Here is a 21,348-nt window from a genome sequence, read left to right on the forward strand (position 1 = left end):
ATACAAAAATTAGTTCATAAATGTTGAGATCTGAAAATTTTCCCCCGAATTGTTTAAAATTTGGGCACACAAGTATCAAGGGTGCCTTTTTATACTTAAGTTGATTATAAAATCAGGTTAAGCATCACAATTCCAAAATTTGTAATAAAAACATTTTTTATTTTTTGGTTTCCTTACTCTGTGGAGAAAATTTTGGAAAAATTTATTTTTAAAGAAGTGATCTCTAACAGGATCGATGATTGTAGATTTCAGATGGGATCGGAGATAATTTAGTAACTAATCTGATTATTTCGGTCGTGAAAATTTAGTTGCAGGATTACATGAATCAATTCAACATGAATTAAACTGTATATTTTACGTAGTATGTAAAACCTACAGTTATTCCTAAAAGGCTTATAAATTTGATCCAATAACTCTTATTTTTTTTTTTTTTTTATGTATGATGGTTACGTAAATAAATATAAAATCGAAAAAGAATTGAGTCGTCACGATTTCCGCACCAAATGATGTCATTTGGAAGCAAGAGTTATATTTCTTGATGTTCGATAGAAAATGCGTCGATTCAGCGGTAGATCCAGCAAGTAGAGTTTTCAATGGCTCTGGTGGTGCATCAAGTTGAGGCAATTTGATTTTTCCGCCAGCGCAAGACATTCCTTTCGTTTCATTATTAAACTTTAGAGCCTGACAGTAGGTACAGACATGACTCATCTGGCCAATGACAACATGCCGACTTGAACTATAATCAACAGCTGGATTGTACCGGAACGCAAGACGATTGTATTGCAGAATCAGATCAGCTGTTCTTTGGGTTCGTGTTTCATCTATCCTCACCCTGTCGCGTTCATTCCGTTGAGAACGAACCAAATCTGTTGCTGCAGAACACGACTGTCGTGCTCGCAATCGTGCATCCTCAAGCCTGGCTGCTCGTCTTTCTGCCGGTTCCACGTTACGTATGTGGATGGTGCTTAGTCTGTTCCTCTCTCGTACGGATGCCCACTATTCCTCAGTCGTATTCGAAAGCCGTCTTCTTGATCCTTCTGTGTGGCGAGTGAGACGGCCCAAATTTCGATTTTCTGCGAGGCATTATTTCGGTTTTCACTGGAATAGAAGGAAGGGATAAGATTATAACCTCTTATGGCTCTCACAGCTCTATGTTGAAAACCATGACAGAAAGGACAAAAAGTTTAATAACGAAAAATTTTCATTTTGAAAAGGCCAAAAAAATTTATTTAAACTTTTTTCACCTATCTCTCATGGTTCTCATAGCTGCAGCTCGACAACAATGAGACACAGGACAGACAGTATTGAAAAGTGGCTAAAAATTAATAATATTAACTAAATACACGAATTTAAATAAATAAGTAAAATATTAGTTAAATGAAATAGTTAAATAATAATTATAAAAAAATAATATTTTTTCTGACCGTCTCTCATATAAAACATAACCTCTACTTACGATTTGGTGAAAGGCGCAGCTCAATCACACGATCACACAAAAGTACCTCGATTAAAGTGAATATTTAATTCAGATTGTATAATAATCTGAATCAGATGCAAGTGGATACGTTTTTTTTTGTTAATAAACAATGTAGTTGTTTCACATGTGACTGCGGTTGTCGTTAGCTAGTATGGCGAGTGTTCCCCTCGCTTCCAGCAGATGGCGCGGTCACTAGTACACAGCTGACCGTTAAAAAAACTGTTTTCTCGCGGTCGCGGGTATGTGACTGATGCGAAAAAAAGATGAAAACAATCTTTGTTGCGGGTTATATATCGTGCTAAAATTTTAACTCAATCGGTGCCGAACATTTTGAGTTTTTGAAGCGTACACAAACGAACTTAACATTTTTATATATAATAAAGAATCGGTGCAGAACATTTTGAGTTTTTGAAGTGTACACAAACGAACTTAACATTTTTATGTATAAAGATTTGTGGGCTGCGAAAAAAACTCTTAAGTCGTGCGAAAAACACATCATTTTAAATGCTTAGAAAAGCAGAGTAATGCTTACAAATTACAGAATAATCAAACGGCGTTGATTTCAAATGTTAATAAACTGCTAACGTAAGTAGAAGTTGTGCTGCTCCAGTGTGCAACGTGATTCTCGAATATGAATCTACTAATGAATTACGGTCTCCAAAGAAAACAAAACCCCGCAGGTCAATTGAGAAAAAGGTGAGATTTTGATAAAAACGCGATTCGTAAAAAAATTACACGAATTTGAATTATTTAGAAATAGTTTAGCGGTCCTTTGGAAGAGAATTCGGTTATTGTCTTCGACAACGCTTCTTATGATTAAACGAAAAGAATTCCAGCCGTGTTATAGAAAAACAATGATATCAAAATGTGGCTTAGTTCAAAAGGAATAATTTTTGAAGAGGTTTAAGTTAATGTTCAATCATTGCAAAGGGTTTCGCGTATTAAAAGTAATTATAGTCCGTATAAAATTGGTTTGACACATAACGCCATATTGGTAAGTCGTGTTTTTATTCGGCTCCTAACGAATATGTTTGCCGGCCTCCGTGGCGCGAGTGGTAACGTCTCGGACTTTAATCCGGTGGTTCCGAGTTGGAATCCCGGTCAGGGATGGCATTTTCATACGCTATAAATCATTCATATCATCATCTGAAGCAATGCATAATGGTGGTTTCGGAGGTTAGAAAAAACAAAAAAACGAATACTTAGTTGTGTGGTTTCAGTGTTACTATTTGTAAATTTTGTTCTTTGCTTTTACATAGCAAAGAACGCTAAATGACCAAAAAACGATTGTTTGGTCACATATATGTAAAAAAAATAACCTAACAAAGGATTTTTTGGTCATTATGTAGGAATATTATTTTCTGTGTATTTGGTTATTTCGACTTTTTTTGTTTGCATAGTCTTAAGTCTATCTGGGCTATAAGAAAGCTGGGTGTAATTTATTTACTGTTAGTCATCCTTCTTGGTGGCTTTTCTTTTTGTTTTGGTGTTTTTTAAAAAATAAAATACAGTTGTTTTAGCTGTTAAATATCAGTTGTGATTTTGTTTACATTGGCAACGGCCAACGGGCTCTTTGTGATTGGTCGTTGTGTTTGTCAGCGGCCATCTTGCATTGATCTGATTGGTTTTCCTTTGTTTACATTTCCATCTGATTTATTAGCCTCTTATTTATTAAAAAACTGTACAAATTAAAAATAGATAGATATGTTTATTAAAAATAGATGAAAACAATCTTTGATGCGGGTTATATATCGTACTAAAATTTGAGCTCAATCGGTGCAGACATTTTGAGTTTTTGAAGCGTACACAAACGAACTTAACATTTTTATATAAGATTTACAATACATACGTCTTTAATTATAACTTTTTTTGAGACTGGTTGACAAAAATCACCGCTCAGCGAAGCCTTCATACTGTCTTTGAATCAAAACGCTACAAAAAAATATTTTATCTACAAAAATCAGTTCTGATAAGTAAAATAATAGAAAAATTAGATAAAAATAAAATGTTAGGAATGAAAATAATAGTTTGTTGAAAATAAGAATTATTTTTAAAAATACGCATAGATTAAATATTTAAAATTAAAATAATGCTTACTCTAAAATAATGGACTTTTTTGTTTCGATAAGCTCACTAAATCTTCCAAAAAAAAGGTTAACGAAGTATATGAATGATTAAATATTTGTTATTTTTTTTGTGTGAGTTTTAAAAAAATAATAGTAAAGACCATACTTCTTTACATGTCTTGTAAATCTCTACGTATTTGTTACATTACATATGTTTTTTTTTTTAATCTCCGAGACCTCCGTTAGGAATTGCTTCAGCGGATGAGATGAATGACAATTTTTGTAGCGTGTGATAGTGCCATGCCTGACCGGGATTCGAACCCGGGACTTCCGGATGAAAGGCTGAGACGATACCAATCGCGCCAGGAAGGCCGGCACGCTACGTATGTTTATATTGTATTTTCTTGACGAATTATTTATTATTTTTACTAATGTCGTTTTTATTTACTTTTGAATCATTCTAATTTATGATTAATATTATTAATTATAATACATATATTTATGTACACATATAACTAATTACAATTTATGTACATAAAAGATAAAGAGAGAGTATGAAAAGGTTAGAGTATAAGAATATATTCTAAGATTCTAAGTCTTAGAATATACCTGCATTGTAAACCCTGCATTGATAGTTATTCTCATGGTTGTTAGAATAATACTGTTACGTAACAATTAAGGTTTTCAGGCTTCGTAGAAAATTGAAAATAAAACTAAATTACAAAGACAGAATAGTAATAAATATGTTATATTGCTGACCTTTGACAACCGATCTCAGTTGTCATGGTGACAGAGATATAATAGTGAATTAAATGTATAATTTTTTTTCTTTAATGAGTATTATTAATTCACAGCTTCACCCCAAGGTAGGGCCTCGATTTATGGCTTAAAACCTTTCCTGGGATAACACGATTGTATCCAACAAATTTGAAAGGGATCGGTCTGTTAGTTCTCGCGTTATGGTGTTACAAACAAGCAGACAAACAAATTTTTACATTTGTGTATAATATATATATATATATATATATATATATATATATATATATATTATGCAGAATTATAATGTAATTATCTGCTGACTTCATGAAAATCAGGTGTAATTTGTTTTTCTGGAGCATAATTTTATTATTAAAAATATGTGAAAATGTATAGAAAAGAAGTCTCTTTTTTTCTTAAGTTTTATATAAGCTTAAGTTTTATTTTCCTTTTTCAAACAAAGTCTAGCCTAAGTTACTACAATCAGTTTTTGTGTACTTATACAGTACAGTGTGTATAAAAAAGAATGACCAGATTTCAAACAGATGTATTTCATTATAAAAATGTGTTAAAATTACAAGAAAAATTACATACTATTAAAAAATCGTTAGAATTTCACTTTTTCAATAATAAATGCTCTACATACCCTTCCTTTGCTTCATGAATAATATCAAGACAGTAGCGAAATTTTTCCGCGACTCATTAGAGACAATCTTCTGCTGCAAAGTTACTTCAGCTGTAATCCTGGTTTTCAGCTCATCCATAACAGCAAGTAATGATTGAACGTAAACACTTTGTTACACATATCTCCGTAAGAAAACGTCATGCAGTGTAACGTTTGGAATCTTGGGAGCCAAGAGTGTAGTATCAAAGTCTTAGTCTCCTGTACGCCCTAGAGTTAAGGTAATGTTTCACTTGGAAACCGACAAATTAGGTTGTGCCGATGTGGCGGATTTTTTCTTCCTGAAAAATTAGTTTTTTAGCGTCGTTATTTAGTTGTGGAAGAAGCCAGTTCTACATCATTTCAAGATAAGAATACTATGTTATTCTCCTGCTGTACAATTTCCTGCGGATTCTCAGAATGCGAACATTTTGACGTGAAATTTTACCGCTTAAATGAAATGTTCCTTAATCATTAAAAATTATCTGCGATAAGATTCTTTCGTCTTCCATTTGAACTAAGAGCACATCACTGAAATCTTTTTGTTTGGTCATTCACAAGAAGAGTCTGTACCGAATGTATACGTTATGGCCTGAAATGCAAGCTTAGTTTTAACACACCCTAAACAGTCATATGAGGGGTCGCAGTTTTTGGTTAGCGTGACGAATAAACTTTTTCAGCCTCGCTAAAGAAACCTCCTGGGTTTGTTGTATTCTTTTCTGTTTATACTAGCGACGATTGTTCTTAGCCGATGGTAGATCACTTCTGAAACGCTATCAAAACGCACGCTGAACGTTATTATGGACACTTTTTTGCTAACTGTAGATCACAAAACGCCTTCTGTTTCATAAACGCCATCTTATTTACGACTGAGGTCTAGTTTGAGCGCTAGTGATGCAGTCTGGTGGCCGGAATTTGAAGCTCTAGGAAGCGCACTTCCAAGTGGTGCAATTATTCACGGATCGTGCGTGGTTGCACATTTTTGAAATCTGGTCATCCTTTTTTGTATTTACTGTATATTAAACACATTTTTTATTGAAAATTTCAGTGAAGTGTTTAATTTTTCAATACAGAAATTTATATATAACCCATATTGTATGTATATGTTTGCAATGTTTTAAGTATAGATTAACTCTTATAAACTTTTCGTAGAACATGTAAAAAATTTCAGATAACAAAACTTATAAGAATATAAAATATCGTTTATTGCAAGAATAGTACCGTAATCGTTCATTTTTCAATATCCCTGTTGCATACTATAGCCAAGTAAATTTCCATTCTTTATGCTGTACATCGGAAATATCTCCGTTATGAATCCCCAAATTATGAATTTATAACTTAAACACTGAAAATATAAATCTAGGAAATATTATTTTCGCGATAATTTTTTTAAGTTCAAACAGTGTTTGAACTTGAACATTTTATAATATGCGATCCTAAGTTGTTTTCTCCCTCTTTTTCTCTTCCCGAAATCTCTTCATTCTTTGACTGTGCTCCTGTTTCCTTTGTTCTGTCCAATTTGCTCCTGCCTTCTTCCTTTCCTTCACTTCAAATTTCATTTTCATAATTTTGTTTCTAACTTTTCTTCTTTCTCCTACCATTTCCCCGTTGATCCTTGCTTGTCCAGTTCGTCTTCTATTTCGTGATGTCAATTGGCTATCCTTATTGAGCCGTTAGGCTGACAGACTCATGAAGAGGATCTTTGAAGTAGTGACATCAAAGATCCTCTTCGTGAGTCTGCTGTTGTTCATTCGCTGTATGTGGCCGTCAAATATAAGTCTACGTTTTCTGATTATTTCTGTGAGTGTGTCCGTTGTTCATATAATTCTTTGGTTGGTCTCCATCCATATGTACTGCTCCATTTTTAGATTAAATTTTTCTAAATATTTTCTGTTCGTTCTATTTTTTCTGTTTCTGTGATGCCTGATGTTTCAGTTGTGGTAGTCTCTGATGCGTACAGTACCTCCGGTAGAACAACTGTCTTGTAGTGCCTGCGTTTCGCCTGACTCTATGTACTTCGCTTGTTACATTGCGACCATGCGATTCTGTATGCTTTCTGAAGTTTTTCTGTTCTTTCCATGTTGGATGCCTTGTTTGATCATCACATTTGTGTATATTCTCCTACGTACTTTCGACTCTCTTTTGTTTGGCTCTCTTTAAATTTAAATTTTTGTTCGACTCTCTCTTGTTGAATTTTTCAACTCTATGTTTCCGTATTTTGTGCGTATGGTTTTGTATCGTTGTTTTGCCTTTCCATTTATTATATGTTCTAATATGATATTTGTAACCGTTTTGGCAGCGATTTCGTGTAAGAGTTCCAGTGCTTCTTGTGCTCTCGGTCTATTGTTTCTGAGTATTGCCAGGTCATTTGCAAATTTCAGGTATCTGATGGTTGTTTTGGTATCTTCTGTTCTTCCCAGACCTACCCCTTGACATTTTTTTCCCACTGTTTGATAATTCTGTCAAAGATCATATTGAATAATATGGTCAGACTGTCAGTGATGAGAGCTTGTCTCTTTGACTGACTCCTGTTTATCTGGAATGGTGTTGAAGATTCCGCCATGAATCTTATCTTGGAGTTGGTATCCTTGAGTTTCTGTTGTATGAGTGCCCATTTTTTTTCGTTTACGGCGTATTCTTCTAAAGTATCAAAGAGAGTCTGTATGTCTATTGAGTCATATGCTTTCCTAAAATCCACAAAAGTGACCACAGTGTTGTTTGTGTGTCTAACCTTCAAGAGTGTTCTCAAGTTTTAGTTCTGTTCGACGCATGATCTTCCGTTTGTGAAGCCTTCCTGATTTTCTTCTTCCTGTGGTTGTAGTCTATTGAGCAATCGCTTGGAGAGAATTTTGTAGGTGACCGGTAGTCACCTAGATTCCCTGTAGTTATTGGGGTCTGTTCTGTCGCCCTTCTTATGCAATATGTGGATCAATGCACACTTGCTGTGGAATTCCCGTGAGAAGTTTGTGAATTTTCCTTGTGATGTTTCTGTCTCTGAGCTTCCAGATCTCGGCGATAATGCCATCTTCTCCGGGCGCCCTGTTTTGTTTTAGTTGTTTTATGATCTCCTTTATCTCTTTGATTGTGGGTGGCTTTGAGTCCGGATTTGGTATGGTTTTTGTGAAGGTAAGTTTTTCAGTTGGTTTCTCGCAGTTGAGTAGTTTATTGAAGTACTGCCTGAGAATTTTTCAGTTTTCTTTCGTATTTATTTCCAGTGATCCGTCTGCTCTTTTGAAGCAGAGTTTGGAGGCTGATAACCCTTAATGTTTTCCGTAAATGTTGTATAGAAATTTCTCTTGTTGTTTCTCTTAATGTCTTTATTGATTTCTTTTAGTCTGGTGTTGTTGTATATGCGTTTTTCTCTTCTAATTTCTTTCGAGGAGTGTTACTGAACTTTATGGAAAATCTTCCATGTTCCTGGCGTTCTGTTACTGCTAAACCTCTTCAATGCCTAGATTTTTCGTTTATCGCCTGTTATGTTCCACCACCTATCTTTTCGTTTCCTTGAAGAGAACCACCAGCGCATAGCTTTCTGAACTGTGTTTGCAAGTCCTGTCTAATTATCTGCTGTACTCTGACTAATTTCTTCGATGATTTTATCTTTGTATGCCTTCAAATATCCTGGATCTGGTCGGATGATTTTGTTCTGTGTTTTTCTCTGTTTTGTGGGATTGGGTGAATCTTTTGTTATAGTAAGTAGTGGTCGGGCTTAAAGACTCAGTTATATATTATCGCATTCAAAATTTCTCTAGTATTTTTGTTCGATGCGGCTACATGGTCAATTTGTAATTCTCCTCATATTGTTGGATGTCTTCCATAAGGCACCCAACAATATATAATCCTTTTATTTTGAACAAAATGACATTTTATTTTACAAAATCGGTTAACAAATAGCCGAGTTATGGCAGAAATTGATGTAATTTTTTTTCTGTTTTCATGTCCTCCACTTTACATTCAATTCGATTAAATATTAATTGTTTTTATTTACTGTTAATTCTAATATTGTAAATTAGTATCAAATTAAGTAATAATTTTCTCACAATAATAGACATAATAATTAAAAAAATAAAACAACAAACTGTGATAATCTTATGTTTTATCAAAACATACGTTTTGATAAAACTTATATTTATGGAGATATAACGGATTGAAAAATAAAACTGGCTGCCATTTTGTAATTTGCGAAAGTATTTAAGTCCTGATTTTTTGATAATTTTAAAACTTTATTACAAAGACGCTTACAAAATATTAATGTGATTCTTCTATCCAAACTTAAGATATAAATTTTTATATAAAAATAACAAAATGGCGGACAATGAGAGAACGAAGAAGTTGCCATTTTTTTCTAAGGATATTTTTTATTTATTTTTACAAGTAGAATCCGAAAAAGTATAGCCAGCCCACCATTTTAGAAACACTCTGTATATATATATATATATATATATATAAATATATATATATATATATATATATATATATATATAAATAATTTTTCCAGAAAATACTTTAAAAAATTAATAAATATAAAAGTAATACATACATATAATATATTAGTATATTGCATGATAATAACAGAAAATTGTTATTAAAAACGTATAAAATTATTATCTAATTATATAAAAGATGTACAAACAAATAAATTTAATAAATTAATATTCAATAAAAAAAACCTAATGAATTACAGCATTTACTTTATGTAATATGTTAGAATAAGAAACAGGATTACATGCTTTGCCACAAAATTTGTACACAGAGAAATTTATTAATTAAATTAAAACCTACAATAACCGTTAGAATTTACAAATTTGTCATGAATATAAAGAAAACTATGGAGTATTGTAGGCGTAACTATTACGAAAACCGACTTGGTTCATTCTTAGAAGATATACGCCCAGCTACGTATTTATGTCAATTATTCGGAATTTATCCATCAGCTGATCTGAACACTGGTGAAGTGAAATCTGTAAAACATTTAACGTTACTTTTACGTACATATGTTTCCTTCCTGCTGAAAAATATAATCATTATAATATGTAATTTCTGGTATATAAAATATACTACAAAGGGTTTCGTTTATTACACAAAAATAATGATGGTATCATTGATAATCTATAAAATCTTCCAGTGCTTGACCGGCTGTTGCGGTTTGAATGATTTCATAAATCGTGTCGATGATTTCGATTTCCATTGTAAAACACTAAGACCGATGTGTTCATTGAAGAAAGTAAAATATTACAGGTACTTCTGGCTGTGTTATGCTTTATTTTCCATCGCCAATGTTATCACTCTCAGCCTAATTTTTGTATACTTTAATTATTGGAATATAAGCATCTCAGAGTTAATCAGTTTAATATTTGGCTACGATTCATCGATATGTTTATTAAACTGTCAAATTGTTTTAAATTTGCTGTTACTCAATGAAGTAAATATTCGGATAATTTTATTGGAGAATTCATTATTTAAAAGATACAAAGAATTGTCGGTCGCTAAATGTAACTACGTTATGATCAAGTTGAATTTCGATAGATATCGATTTATTCAAGGTAAACTTGCAGTAATTATGAGAGGTTTGAATAATTTATGTGGAATCGATTATTTACATTTGAATGTAAGCTACTTTCTTCACTATACATGGCTTTTGTATAATGGGGTCGAAGTGGAACGCGAATTTACCTATTTTTTACTCTTTTACTGTATTTCTCAAGCGGGACTGATGTTATTGTATCTAAAATCTACGAGAGTCAGCGATAATGTAAGTATAAAAAAAAATAACTTTTTGTTTTTCTCAAACTTAGCTAGTTATTAGGTTGTAAAATATCTATTGTTAGGAATAACAACTATAATCCTAAAAACAGGAACACTTTTCAAACGGTAAATTATACAGAAATAAATGAAATAATACCAATGATACTCGACTTCCTTTAGGCACTCTTACATGTGTCTTTAAAGGTGTTTGTACTTTCATTTGAGGATCTAGATGAATAGTCGTAAATTTAGTCGGATACTCTTCTTTTTATCTTTTCAAGGGGTCGAAAAGTTCCACAATTTAATAACCATGCAGCTGCCTTTATTTTCTATATTATATACAACTTTTGTTGTGGCATAGATATAAACTGGTTGATAGGAAAATAAAAGAAAAAAGTTTGATCAAAAATATAATACCTTTTTCTAGGTAAAAGTTCCCCGACCTAATGATCGGTGGGATAGGGGTCTGAAGAGAGTCTTGACTTTGATTGAGCGACGGAGTTTGAGTTTTTCTTGCTGTTCTGGAGTAGATATTACTTTATAAAACACAGTTTTTCTTATGCCTGATCTTTATTGATGTTTTCTATCTTGATTACAATGCTTTCCGTTTTCTCTTTATTTTTTTCTCTTTATTGTCATCGCTTAAAGTAAATCAGGTAGGCAGAATTGATTATCAAATAAAAGCTGGTTTTAATCCGTCTTGTGATACGTATAGTATCCCCTGCTGGTCGGAGCAATGGATATAACAAATCGTCTGACTAAATGAAAGGGTTCAATTATTCATTCGTTTAGACTGTCTGTCCTGTTCTTTCTTGTGGCATCGTTTAAGCAGCTGAGGTTCAGAGGACGTAGTTAAGAGTAGTTTTTTCTGATATCCACTCTGTACATCAATCGGTTTGAGGAACAGAATGAAGGTGTCATTTGTAGTGGTAAAAATCACCTGCTGGTGATAGTTAAAAGCGCACTGAAGCGCTTTTCAAGCTGATTTGTAACTTTACAAGAAAGCGATGGAAAACCATTTCATTCCTCATTTTCCATGTTAAGCTTAGCGCGGGATGTTTGTGATTCTTGAGAACGGCTATAACATTTTTAAGAGTCACTTGTATCTCGTAACAACTTGTAGCTTAAAATCGATACGGAGCGAACACTTCAAATCGGGTAGAACAAGTGTTACCGATTTTCATCGTAGCGGAAGATCAGTGAAAGTTTCGACTGACGATTTGCAAATCACATTAACAATCTTATTCTCAACGACAGACGCATAAAAATTAGGTAACTTGCTAAAATTTGAGTGCAAGTGTTAGTATATTATAAGCTGAATTACCGCATAATGTGTTCGAGGTGAGTTCCGAGACGGTCGTGTCAAAATCACAAAGATACCCGAATTCTCAGTTGTATGAAACTTCAACGACGGTTTTTAGCGGAAAGTAATGTTTTTATAGGCCGCATAATAACTTCTAATGAAACTTGGATATGTACATCAGAATATGGAATGGAAACACCCGAGTTCAGCCTCCAGCATAAAATTCAAAATCTACGCATCAGCCGGTAAAACGATACAATTTATTTCGGGACTACAAAAGCCAATTTATTGCGATTATTTGAAAAAAAAAGTTACAATCAATAGGAAGGAATAAAGTGAACTCCCGGTAAGGAGGTAACAACCTCCAGTTTCTCTCTCAACACGGGTATTTTTTCTGATGATAACGCAAGATTCTATACTACCAAAAGATCTTATTCAAAAGTCGGGTCGGAAGATGTTACCAAATCCACCTTACAGTTTCGATTTCGCACCGTCAAATTTTTGTTCTATCCTGTCAGACAAGTTTTTACGTGGTACCGAATTCGGCAACAATGAGCGGGTCAGTAATGCGTCACAATTACGCCTAAGACACTGACGTAAAGTACTAGAGTGAGAAATCACATGTAAGGTGTGACAAGTGCTTACATGTATCCGGGAATTATGTTGAAAAGTAGCAAATTTTCATTGAAAAAATTAAATTTTTCCAGACATTTGTCTCTTTTAACTATCGATAGACCCTCTTATAATGTAATTGTTAACTTTGAACACTATTTAAGTTAATTGTTTTATCATTATTGATACCCATGCCGTTTTATTTTACTAACACATAAAACCGTTTACATATGAACAAAATATTGCATACTGAACTGTTAGTTAAATAGGGTAATCAAGACAAGATCATTTTATTCGGTTGTATAATTTTTGTTATATTAACTTTATAATTAGTACAGATAAGCTTTAAAAGATTAGATCGAATTAAACCTATTAACGTAAATTTCAATATAGATTGGCAACTTTATCTTCTTTCTCAGTTCATTCTCGTAATTTAAATTCTTATGAATTTATAATTCATAATTTTATTAAGTTGATAACATATACAAATCTTTTCCTAATGAAGTACATAATTTCCATACTTTAATATTTTTGTATATCATTGCATCGTGGGTAATTAGAGTTATGTATGTGTTTAAGTACCATTATGTTATACTTTATAATAATTCTTATTTGATGACTACGGATATAAGTAAGTGAAAAAAGAAATTCTTCCCGTTCAATATCCTAAAGTATATATATATTAATTACGTACTGAAAGTAGTAAAAATCATCAACCAAAAAAAGTTTTAAAGAATTTGTTTTACGTAAAATACATATTCAACTGTATCTTCGTGAAAATTCGATTAGTTATATATTCAGAGTATTCATATACTCTGAATATCTTCTGTCTCGCTAGTCAGATCGAATAATGATTATTTTATCATTAAACAAATCAAAATAAAAACGGGATGATGATGACACGTTTCTAGCCGTACAAATTTTTGCATTTTAAGCATCTGTTTATTTACAAGATAACTCTTACAGTTTTTATAAGTATTGATCTATTATAACTAAATTATCGGTAAAAGCTAGACAGCCGATAGATTCTTCAAGTCTTCCTAGTTTAATATATCGGGTGTCCGAAAAACCTTCCATGGTTTTAAATTAAATCTACTTTATTACATTTAGAATTACAAATACATACTTAGTATTGGTTTGCTTGGCATTTCTCCCACCACTACCACCCCATTCATTCGCTCTAAAGCATAAGACCGAATGTCTGTGCCACAAACGGCTATTGAGCCGCGAAACAGTTTAGTGACCGTGTCCTAACTAGCTCCTAGAGCTAACCTAAAAGCGTGAGCGGAATAAGCGTGATACCTTACACCACTCGCTTGCGCGTCCTATCGCCCACTTGTCATATATCACTAAAGTGGGTAGGCACACCCCGACAACTACTAAAATATATATGACTATCAATAATTAATTTATCTTGTCAAAGACAGCAATTCGCTGCCACGCCTAGGCCGCTGAATGTCAGCAAGTACCTCTCCACTATTAAAGCGCTTGGAGTCTTAATCTGGCTGGTAGCCAGCCATATCTCTCGGTTAGCTTTCTACAGCAGCGCGGTAGGAGTCTTTTCCCTTAGGTAAACTACTGATGTCGGTTGAACAAAGCAACCGCATTAAGGAACTCCCACACGGTCCAACAATGCGGCTCTCGCCACATTGACTCGCCGCTTGTGAGTGGCCAAGGAACTTCCCTTGACCTCTAAGTTCCAGGGTGGCCTAAGTTCTAGCCCCTCCAAGAGCTGGGCAATTGAACATCATGTGTTCGTTCGATTGGACCTCCCCGTAGACACACAGCTCATCAGCTGCCAGGTGGAACCGATACAAATATTGGTTTAAATTTACATGGTTAGAGAGCACTCATGCTCCCGTTGCCCTTAAAAACGAAGGAGGGGCATACTATCCCCCTCCCAGATCCTGTATAAATCTATGCAAGGACCTTCCCTTAGTTGTGGCGTGCCATTCTTGCTGCCATGCTTCCATCGATAGGCTGTAAAGCCTCCTCCGCAGGTGAGAGATGGGCGACTGTTCGAAATTTAGAACCGGTGCATTGAGATCACCGTTCCGCTCCGGTACAGGCTCGGATCGAAACCGTATCCCACATACCTCGCCCTCCCTGCCTCTTCGCAATTTCCAGATGGCCGCCTGAACTTTCACCACTAAATCGATTGGGAGAGCCTTTCCCAATACAGTGGTAGCCCCGTAGGAGGTTGTTTTAAAAACACCAGTGCATACAATTAAGGCTGTGTGCTGGGCACTCCTTAAAGTTTTAATAAGTTCGAATTCTTTCCAACTTTTGCGCCCAAACGGACGCCGCGTAAGAGGTCATACTTTCGAAGCCACCTCGGTACACCATGTACAAATAACGGTCCGACAGTCCGTAATCCTTTCGAGCAATCCTCCTAAGCTTGTGCATCACAGAGACGGCATCCGCCGTTACTTGCCTAATGTGGTTGCTAAGCAGCAACTTCTCATCCAAACACGTAGGTACTTATGAACTCGAACGCGACAGATTACACAGCTTTTACACTTAATGCGGGGGTTACGACTGTATGATAATTTGTCTGCACCTTTGAGCACCATAAATTTCATCTTGAGCACAAAAATGCTTAAATTTTGAATGTCCATCGAGCCCTCTGCGGTTGACAAAGTCGCCTGCGCTGGGTCTTCTAGCTGCGGTCGTAAATTACTACGAACTAACAGGAGACAGTCATCGGGGAAACCCTGAGCCGTGATCCCTTCCGGGAATTTCAGTCACAAAAATCCGTCGAATAACAGGTTCCACAGCAAGGCCCCGAGATCAGTCTGTCAAGTAACTCTCTTATGACAGGCAGCAAATGATGGAAAATATCCGGGTCAAGTTAGTCAATCCCCGGTGCCTTTCTCAGTGCCATTCGAGAAACCCCTCTGTTTATATCTACGGGTTCCACAGCTCGTACACCAGGGAATGGTGTCTCACCCGCCCTAACGTCGACTTCTGCTTCACCCTCCGAAGCATCTAGAAACAGAGTATCCACGATCGCCTGCTAAGTAGCCACAGATGTTAAAGTGTGGTCACGACCACCAAACCCGCATTGAACACTGGATAGCATGTGCAATGGCTTTGGTCGGTATCATACTTCGCGAGCTGCCAGGGATTGCGTTGCAACTCACGCATGGAGTCGAAGACGAAGCCCCCGGACCAGGCGTCACAGGGACCACCTTGACAGTGGCCAGCTTAATTTTATTAGCCGGTGCCTGGACTGGATGCGGGGAACTAACCCGCTTAGGCCCCGGCGCGAAGCAGCCGGGGCCAGCTGTCTCCTTCGCTGCTGGCGAAGGAGATAGGTTTTTTTACCTGTCCCTTTCTCCTCCACCCGTTTCAGAGAAGTAAGGATCTCACCAAGGACCCTCCCCGTTTCCGGTTTGAAGTCCTTAACTCCTTCCAACACCTGATCCACCTTGCCTGACTGTCGAGAAACGACTAAATCAAAGGCTCGGTTTGCCCCTTGGAGGTTTTCGTTTTCCAACACCAGTTCAGCAACCATCAAGGAGTTTTTGGCCGGATTTTTCGTGGAATCCGCCAGTGCACAAGAGGGTAGGTCTCCCCTCTCGTGGAGACCTCCGTGACCTCCTTAACAGAGGATCGTGGCCTCGGCGGAGACCTGCCTAGTGACGTTCTCGCTAGGAAGGGGTCACCGGTAACCAAGTTCTAGGCTAAACCAACAAAGTCCTCGAGGGAATCTCCCCCGGATTGCTCCATCGCAGCTTATTAAAACAATTACAACTGCACTGCCAGACACTACAGCTGTAGTTTTAAAGAACCTAACACCTACCACAAGACAAGGCTTAGTTATTCTAAGCAAGGTCACCTGTTCTCACGCAACCCCGCTCGCAAAAGTCAAAGCTTAGAAGCTCCTAATATAGACCACCGACGAGGTCGGAATGAAATTGCTTTCCAAACCTGCCAGAGAATCATAAAAATTTACACGATTCAAACAAAGGAAACGTCCTTATTTAGCCGACAGTGGCACTGTTTATTTAACACCACAGCAACGCAGGTTGACTGACAGCCACTGATCGTTGTCAGCCCGGACGACGTGAACGTAGGAACGCTGTACTTGTTCAAGCAATATATCGCTACCGGTAGCAGTAAATACAAGTTTTACAGCACAGAGCCAGAGACCGAGAAGCGATCACTGAGTATCTGTTTTAACTTAACTCTTAATTTCAATGAGCACCGTTTACGGTCCTGCAGACTACAAATCGATAAATCTATTTCATTCCACACTCTTGCGAACATGTCTCTAGGAATCGCTTCCACGGCTGCTGTTATTCTCTGGCCCAGGTAATCGAGCGACTCGATTTTTTCTTGTTATACGATTTCTTTTACGTAGCCCAAAAAGAAGAAATCCATCGGACTCAAACTGGGATTTGCGGTGGCCAAGCGATGATAGCTTTTCTGCCTACCCGGCCTTCTGGGAATCTTACCGCGAGCGTAGTCCGCACAACTCCTGCACGACGTAGAGGGGTTCCATCCTGTTGGAAAATTAGACCTCCATATTTTCAAGCTATGGAAACAAAATTTGTCTCACACGTCCGGTAACAGTATGCCTGTAACAGTCTGCTCGTGAAAAAATGGCCCAAAAATTCGGCCATTCATGATATCACACCAGCTATTCACTTTCGGACATTTACAGACGAATTCAACCGATTCATGTTGATTTTCTGAGACCAATACTCGACAATTATGGCAATTCACGACTTCATGAACATGAAATGTTGCTTCATTAGAAAATAAAATTCGCTGCAAATATTTGTTATCGGCAGAAATGAAATCTAACATGGTCGTTACAAATTGAAATTTTTTTATGGCTTGTCGTTAGGTTTAATTTCACGGAGTAGCTGCATTTTATAAGCACGAAGTTTCAATCGTTCGCGAACATCACAGGCAATGCTTTTAGGAATAATCAGTTGACGATTAATACTACAAACTGAACGTTTTGAATTTCACTGGAAAGACAGTCGAATTCTTTTTATGTTTTTGGGACTTGTTTTAGGCCTAGCCGGTGAGCGTCCTTTCAAAACGTTTCCGGTTTCCAAAAATTGTTTACATCATTAACGTATTCTTTCGTCACTCGTAAAATGTCTACCATAGACTCACTTATAATTTCTTTGTACTACAATCACTGATTTTGTTTCTGAAAACTGATACACGCATTGTGCTTTCTGTTGTGGCGACACCATGGTATTGTAACGCGGGATCATCACAGTTTGGGCAGTGTAACAATCTAACTCAGCTGCTGTCTGACTGAAAATGTGCGAATTAAAATTTAATTGTTGTTGCAGTGTTTTCAAATTGATCTATTCTCCTAGATATTTAAAATCTATTTCTCAGCATGCTGACCATTGATTTTTAGTTTTTCAATGCGTTTTTAACGTTGGTCAAGATTTTAGTTTTTCAAAGGAAATTTTAATTCAAGCCGCTTGTTTCTGTAGTTTTTTGATTTGTATTTCAGCCTCCCATCATTCTTTTGCTAAAAGAGCCACATCACCTGCGAACGGTAGACAATTTCACTTTAATCCTTTTTTCCCTATTTTTATTCCAGAATTTTTATTTACTTGTAGTTTTATTCCCTGAGAATCTTCCTTTTTATTAATGAACAAGTTAAAAAGTTATTTTTGAAAAAAGAAATATTAGAAAATAATTATTAAATTGTATTCGGTTATATTAAAATATATAGAAATAATTTTTTTCCGGAAATACTTTTAAAATTATTAATAAATATTAAAAGAAAATTGTCATAAAAAGATATCGATTTGTTATTTAGTTATCTAAAGGATATAAATATACAATTCCATTTATAAAATTAATACTCAGTAGGAAATATACTGAAACATAATACCCACTTAATTATAATATCCACAGGTAATTTGTACGGTAAGATTCAGGAATATATTAGTACAACAAAATTTGTACGCAAAAAATATATAATTAAATTACAACTTAAAATAACCCGTAGAGAATTAAAAATTTGTCATGAATATGCACAAACTATGGAGTGTTTTAGACTTAACTATAACGAAGATCGACTCGGTTCATTCTTAGAAGACCAGCTATGAATTTATGTCAATTATTCGGAATTTATCCACCAACTGATCTGAACACTAATGAAATGAAATACCAAAAATACTTTCTGTTAGCGTTATATACAAATATGTTTTCTTCCTGCTGAAAAATATATTCATTATAATATGTATCTATATATAATATATGGCAGTTGAACTCTTCTCCGAAAGGTTCGTTCATTAAAAAAATAATGATGGTATTATTTGTAATCAATAAAATCTTCCAGTGCTTGACCGGCTGTTTCGGTTTGAATGATTTCATAAATTGTGTCGATGATTGGGATTTCGACTGTAAAACACTAAGACCGATGTGTTCATTAAAAAAAAAGAAATATGTATTATATACTTCTGAATGTGCTACGTTTTATTTTCCATCGTCAGTGTTATCTCTCTCAGCCTAATTTTCGTATACTTTAATTCTTGGAATATAAGCATCTCAGAGTTAATCAGTTTAATTTTTGGTTACGATTCATCGATATGTTTATTAAACTGTCAAACTGTATTAAATTTACTGATATACAATGAAATAAATATTCTGATAAATTTGTTGGAGGATTAATTACTTAAAAGATACAAGGAATTATCGGTGACTAAATGTAAAGTTGAATTTCGATCCAGAAGTTCCGGGTTCGAATCCCGGTCGGATGTGGCGTTTTCACACGCCATGAGTAGGAATGTAGGAATTCCTGAAATCTCCATGTCTGATAATTTATTTTCTTGTAATTTAAAAACGCTAACTGGATTATCTCCGTTGATATCTTATAAACTAGACAAATTATAATTCAAATACAACTGGAAAAATAATTTTACTTCGATGAAATGAAAAATTATCCAATATTTCAATAGTTTAAATTTATTAAAGATTTTTAGAGAACCAAAATTTTGAAAACTAAAGCATAATTTTTAATGTTTCTTAAAAATCACAAAATCATTAATATTAAGTCGATCTAATAATTAAAAATAATTCAATAATCGTAAATAATTATTGTTTATTTATGTATTTCAGAGCACATCCTTCATAAATGTATTGTTATCCCAGCCGATATCACATTTAGACGAAGGAGTTCAGCAAGAGGTAAATGTACACAGTCTTTCTTAAACGATAAGATAAGTGACCTGGTAATAGAGTAGTCGTGTCTTTTCCTTTCCCTAAGTAGTTTCGGGTTATAGCTGAGTGAGAACACTAACTGGATGATTGTGTCGTTTTAGCTGCGAATAAGTACGATTTTGGAGTAGTTTTTTGAGGTTTTTAATCGGAAAAGCTGATCAGTTTGCAGTGCAAAGGTTTGTGGACAATTTTGTAAAATTTCGTGAGATTTGGATGATGGGTTATGCCGTAATTTGGATTTTTATTTTCAAAGTCCAACGGATAAAGAATAACAGGACTGTTACGTCACACGACGAAGTAGTAAACAACCAGCTGGTAGGTAGCCAAGTTACCATCCGTGTTATTCTGCAGTATTTAGTAGGGCACTTCCCATACCTTTATTTCCTTTCCTATCAGTTCAAATCCAAAATCCCCCAGATCTACCCGATCCGTGTCCTTCTCCTTCTGTTGACCCTACCCCCCAAAATAAACTTTTTATTGGGTCTTCTGGAACAATACAGTTTCCTTATCTTCTAACCCCCCTCCCCTTGATCCCACCAAACTACGGCTTGTAGGGTGTCAAATTAAAGGGAATTTGGTGCAAATAGCGAATCTGAAGTTGGATGAGTAATTGGACAATTAAGATGGATGATTAGCTGATCAAAACTCATCAGGAGAACCTGGTATGTCACAGCTTAGAGCGGCGGAGATTAAAGGGAAAAAAACGTGCCAGAGTGATGTCCTGGAAGAAAGAGGAGTCCCCTTTGTCAGGGACTTAAGGAGTTAACAAGCAGACTAGGGTGTGTGTTGCTGCTTTTCAAGAAAAACTTAGGCTCTGGGTTGCAGAAACACATTGTGCAACATGAAAAGGTGCTGATGGCAATTTCCATTGGCTTGCAGACCTCGATTGAGTACTCACCGCCGCTGACGGTCATCACGCAAGCGGTTCAGACCGAACCTATTCAAGAGGGCGGATTAGAAGACATTCTGGCGAATAATACCGAGTTGTTGGATCAATTGCCACGAATGTGACCATCGGCGACAATGAATGAAGTCAGTCTGGTGAAGAACTAGCTGAAGAAAACGGCGACACTTATACTTTTGTGGATATAGCTCGTGCTAGAAGAAGTGATGAAAACAGGATTGGGGAATCGAGATTTAAGCCTGGGAACATCATATGTAGAGTATCGTCTCTCATTGGTGAGGAAGCGGAGACGTCTCTGGCGAGTAAGTATAGTATTCACTATAATTCGTCTGGAGGTGATAGAGAATTCGTCGCAATAATTTTGAGATCGATAAGACGAGCCTTGGCTAAGACGGCATCCCCGGTGTTCATACTGCCTGGCGGTACTATTAGCATAGCCATCAGGAAGGTCTTAGTATAGCTTTTCAGGAAGAGTGAGGCGCCGGTAGCAATTGTTGCACCGACCCCTACTGATAGATCGGTTCGGTCGCAATCGAGATTGACGTGTGTTAGACGATCAATCCCGCCAGTAGAAGACTGTCGAGTTGTAGTTGTCAGATCGTGTGGGAAGTCCTCTGC

This window comes from Lycorma delicatula, chromosome 12, assembly GCF_047948215.1.
Source record: "Lycorma delicatula isolate Av1 chromosome 12, ASM4794821v1, whole genome shotgun sequence".
In the NCBI taxonomy this organism is placed as follows: Eukaryota; Metazoa; Arthropoda; class Insecta; order Hemiptera; family Fulgoridae; genus Lycorma; species Lycorma delicatula.